We start from the raw sequence: 6,000 nt of genomic DNA, 5'->3' as shown, positions 1-6,000 counted from the left end.
TATGTATAAAACTTTGGGAAGTAACACTTTTATAAAATTAAATCTGTTTTTAAAATCGATGATTAATTTATTTCATGACTCCGTTTGTTTTTTTCAAAATATCTATGTCTTACTCCAAGTTTCTCTTATTACTATCCCCAAGAAGACTAATACTTGGACTTCTTGACATATGACTTCCAAGGAGGCTGATGTACAATCTGCTTTGTTTAAAATTAGAAATTTGGCTTTATGAGTATTACATCTCAGTTTAGACATTTCCTCAAAAATCTGTTATTACTAGAATTTCTTCCATGGAAGATAAAAGGCTCAGTTATAGCAAGCATCATATCATCTGCACAAAAAAAAACAAACAAAAAAAACAAAAACAAAACAAACAAAAAAAAAACATTTCCCAGGATTTAGCAAGCTCTGCATGGCGTGCAGGAATAGTGCAAGAGCTGCTGCAGGCAATATGGCTGATGTGCGATCCAGGAATGAGCTCCGGGGATGTGCATGGGTGCTCCTGCACTATTCCTGCACGGACACAGCCCCTGTATGCTAATTACCTCATTTGCTAGTGAAAACCATGCAAATGGGGTGAATTTGCGATCCAGGAAGCAGGCAGGTGTCCGTGCAGGAATAGTGTAGACTGCGGAAATGTATTCATCCAGTAGCTGAATACATTTCTGCAAACTACAAAACATAGGCATAACAGCTCATAAAAAAGCACGTATTATAAGGGTTTGGCATGCCAAAGGCCAAATATATGGCCATAGGCATGAAAATTAGTTTCAAAATTATAAAAAAATAAGTTTTTTTTTTGGCCAATTTCAGCCATTTAAGCGTAGGCAGTGGTGAGCAAACAGGATCAGCCCAATAATAATAAAAAAAGCTGGAAATAAGCTTTTAAACAAAAATCATCATCTTGCCATAATAGTCAATGGCATGCATAACACAACAAGACCATGGAATAGTGGTTGCTAAGGGGCAAGGCTGAGTGTCGGTTTTGTAACCATGTATTAGCAATCAATTCTATGCAAATGAGGGTAATGATATTGAATCACAGATTTCCCGTCAGTGCTAGCGTGCACCCAGCCATGTAGGTGCAGTAATGCCATGGTGTAAGCCTAAGAGCTAGATGACATCATAAGGTGGGTGTCATGCATGCTGTAAGCTTATTGGAGCTCTGTGGCCCATGTTTGCCCTTAGCTAAGCACAGCAAAGGAAGGGGGTGTGTCTGAAGCTGCCTAGCAGTATTTACTCTGCCTAAATGGCTGTGCACCGCGCACCAGGTCGTAAACAAAAAAAATAAATAAACCACAAAATGGCAGCTCCATTCACATCTGAGCACTGTTTTTGCGCAGTACACCTCAGGGTTTAAACAGGAAGGCAATGGGAAGGGAAACCAGCAGTAGGAAGGTAATCAAGGAGAACTAGCAGAGCTGGTAGGTGAAATGTATCAGAATCAGCCAATTAAACAGGTAGCAGCCCAGCCCAGCACACTACTATAAACTATGCAAACACCTTTCCCTCTGGTCTTTCCCACAAACCCTACACCACCAGTGTACACAAACAAGGACATTTTACCTAACAAAAGCAACAAAATGATAGGGTCTGCTTTTGCTCTCATAAATCAATATGTGGAAGAGGCTTAGGGTGGTGAGGATGAGAAGGCTGACGATGAACCCACAGTGAGGAGAAGGAGAAGAGTGTACAGACCCAGGGTAACCTACCAGGGCCTACATGAGCTGGAGATAGTGGAGCACTATAGGGTGGACAGGGACCTCCTACAGCAAATTGTTGAGCTGTGCCGGCCACACCTCACACACAGAACCAACAGAGGGGACCCCATCCCAGTGGATACTAAGGTATGTGTAGGCTTAAAAATACTAGCCACAGGTACCTTCCAAAGGCCAACTGGGGATATCATAGGGATCTCACATCTGGCATCATATAAAGCAGCTGTACCAGAGATTTGCCAGTGGGGACATCCCATATGGCCACCTAGTGGGGGATGCTGGTTATGCACTGGAGCCATGGCTGATGACATCCATCAGAAATGCAGACACACCCAAACAAGAACTCCATAATGAGGCACACACACTAACCAGAATCATAATAGAGCATGTGTTCGGAATGCTCAAGTCATGGTTCCAGTGCCTGGACATATACGGTGGAGCCTTGCAGTACTTTCCAGCTACATGTACCCAAATTGTCATTGTATGTGCCATGCTACACAATATGATCCTGCAGAAACAGCTGCAGCAGGAACAGCATGGGGCAGGGCCACACAGCCCTCCACTATTGCCAAGGCCAGCTGACAGACTGACTCAGAGGAGGAACAACATGAGCCTGCCCCTGTAGGCAGAAGGAGGCCTGCCCAGTATGCCCAGGCCTTGGCAAAGAGACAACTCATAGCACATACACTGACATGGTAGGAACCCAGGGAAAAACACCTCTTTTTGACTCACACATACAGTAAAAGGGATACCAAACATGACACTGCCTATGCTTAACCATGTATAGGGAGTGTACTATGTGTTTCCAACATAGTCAGCCCTCCAGCACCATCCTCAATACTGGCACAATGACAAGGTAGGTCACTCTCCCTATCACTTGCTGAATGGAGTAGTATGTTCTGCTACTTGTATCTATGGTATGGATGTGAGCATGCAAGGGAACTGGGTGGCTGAATGGAATGACAGCAGATAGTAGACACTTATATGGACAGCATGAAATCCATAACAAATACTGTTGTAAACACAGTAGGCAGTACTAGACAAGGTGACAAATCTAACTGCAGGACATGTGGTGGGCCAAATATGTGTCCATAGGACACACACATGCATGTTAGTGAGGCTCACATACCCAACGACAGTCTCAGCCAGCAGGAAAGGTGTAGATGACCATAAAGAAAGGATGTGCTAAGGCCTCTGATTGATGGCAATGGAGAACAGCACCCCCCTTCAGACCTACACAGACAGACTACAAAAGGTCAGGCAATTGGATGTTAGTTCTGAAGGGAAAGAAGTCTGAAACTGAAATGTAGGTTAATAAAACCTAAGATCTGTACTACACTAATATGCCTCTAGTCTGCATGATAGATCAGAATGCAGAATGAAATGGAAGCCAACATAGTACCTGAAATAACAGTACAGTCATAGCAAATGTTTACAGTTGTCAGGTATGGCCTCCCCACAATCCTATGTAGAAGTGTAGTAACATGTACTTGTGGGTATAATAACAGTGGAGCACAGATTACCTGAGCTGGCCAAATTAGCAGGATAGATTGTTGCATGTATACAACATGCAGGGCTCTGTGTGTTAGGTTGTTGTGTGTTGTATATTGTGTGGAAATGGTCAGCATGTAGGCATGGAGGGTTGTGTCCCAGTGGCCTGTGGCCAGTACTGTTGATGACAAGGCCAAGTTCTGACAACTGCAGTGCTAAAGACATTGCATCTCAGCAAGACCCAATCCAGCAGTAATCCATACTAATTGCTCAGATGTAATATCTGTTACCATCTGAAAGATGGACATGGCATGAATGTGGGTTCAGGCATACACAGAGTACACAGGTGGAAGTACACTAGACAGAGAGTGTATAAAATGTTACTGTCAAATGGACACACTTTTGGAATTGTACATACAGGTTAGCAGCACATCAGTTGTCTGTGTAGTATGGAATACTGATGTAGTCTGGCCAGTCACTGGCAGACCACAAAAGGCAAAGCTATGAAGTAATAAGATAATGCCTATGTCCCCACACAAGGCAGCATAAGGGGAATGTCCCATGTATATCTGCGAGTCAGCTGCAAGACGCTTCCATAGCACACATGCACTCAGGTCACCCCACCATCAGCCACAGGTTCATCACAGGTCATATCCCTGCTGTTGACAATGAGTACAATATGACCCCCACTTCTGTATGGGAATACCCACAGAATGGAGCATGCTGAAGAGGTGTCCCATACAGGTGTGTCCCTAGCTGTAAGCAGCACCCTGCCATCATCCACTACAATGGATTAATAAGAACATAAGGACAGAAACTATTGCCATTCACACCTTGCATGCCTACACTGTCACCCCAGGGAAATACAGTGGCTTGCAGCCTGGGACTGTAGGAGTGACAAAATGCACTGGCCTGCTACAGATGGCCTGCATCACTACCAAATGCCCTACAGTCCTCTGTCAAAGGCCTGTGTCTCACTCATACTGCCAATGTATGTTATCTCATGGAGTCCCAAATAACGACATAACAGTCCACAGAACACAAATGCAAGGCTATGTCGACAAATCCCAGTAGCATGTCCACCATGTCCTACTGCATGAACTGTGGACCAACCCCTAAATACTGCTGGGATGAAGTGATAACTATGGGGATACTTATCAGATATCTCTTGCATAATGTTAGGAAGAGGATAGATTAACAGAGGGAGGGGTAGAAGCATGGACGCCATGGAGTGTGTGAAGTCTGAAACTCTGATGTGTGCCCATACTATCCCTGCCTGCAAACCCAGGAATAGGTGGCTACAAACCTGCTCATAAACCACAATGTGAAGGGGAAATGACCAGATATATGAGCCCTGCCTCTGAGTAACCTGTGTGAATCTGTACAGCCGAGAGGTATGTCCACAGCAGGATATGGCCATTTTGTCACATCAATAGATGTACAAGCATGGGATCCTCAGCCACCACAGTACCAAGGTGCTGGACCATTTACACAGACCCATCAGCAAGTGTCTGCAGCTCCCCTTCCAGAATGGCATGACTATGCAAGAATATGTAGGCTGCAGACCACAATACTGGACACAGCTTCATTCATCTTGTATTCCCCAGGAAATTACTGCTAGCAAATAAGTATATCTGTCAGTAGTTGATGACATAATACACCACAGTGTAAAATAGTACATATGTCTAAATATCTCTGCTAACACCAAAACCATGTAGCAAAAGCAGCACAGACACAATTACTTACAGTATCCCACTATCATTTGCCCATTGTGACTCCATATTGCCAACCTATTTACAGATATCCTGCAGAAACAGGTTGCTACCTGTAGGTGTAAGAACACAAATGCCTGCACTGGAGTACAACCTACCTGGAATGGATTCACACATTCAATACAGAAGGTCATACTGGGCATGCTCCCAAAGAAATGAAGCCCATGTCTGACAACAACAGTGGACTATACATCTCTGTCAGTTGCAGATGTCTGTTCACACACACCACATTGCACACCAGTCATGCTTTGCACACACACACATATCAGATAGGAATACACACATATATCCAAGGACAACACATTATAATAGGTCAAACATACACAAACAGAGATGCGGGGAAGAGAGAGACAGACAGAGACAAAGAGCCATCACGAGGCCTGTCCCACTCACCACACATTCAATTGGCAATATCACATGATGTGCCAATGTCTATCACTGTAGATGTTTGCTTCTGGTAGCTCTCAGCACTATAGTGTCTGTGGTGCTTGTGATAACTGTGTGACATGACAGTACAAGTCATTATTCATCTAGCAGTCGTATATATAGTCCTGTCAAATGTAAAGTTGTGTGTGAATAAGTGTTGTGTGTGCATTTCCAGAGGAATGGTTTATGGCCCATTCACACACACTGCACTCCCCATTTCCCTAGTCTAGCTAGCCTGCTGATGTCAGTCACCTTGAAATACTCCTTTGGAGAAGGATCATTCCTATAAGCTCTGTGGTGCATGCAATAACTGCATAATGCTATAGTGTGATGTACTAGTTAGGTAGGAGTTTTAATCCCAGACATAGCAACTATGAAACTCTGTTTGTGTGTGTGTGTGTGTGTGTGTGTGTGTGTGTGTGTGTGAGTGTGTGTGTCTGTGCCTGTGTAGGGGTCAATGATTTTGAGGCCTTTTATCGACACACCTCTCATTGCCCTACTTTAGCAAGCCTGCTGATGTCATTCACCTTGAAATACTCCTTTGGATAAGGGCTAGTCCTATAAGCTCCATGGCATGTGTGATAAGTGGTAAT

The sequence above is a fragment of the Protopterus annectens genome, chromosome 11.part0 (assembly GCF_019279795.1).
Source record: "Protopterus annectens isolate FY-2018-M chromosome 11.part0, PAN1.0, whole genome shotgun sequence".
NCBI lineage: Eukaryota > Metazoa > Chordata > Ceratodontiformes > Protopteridae > Protopterus > Protopterus annectens.
Note: the sequence above shows the minus strand (reverse complement) of the source record.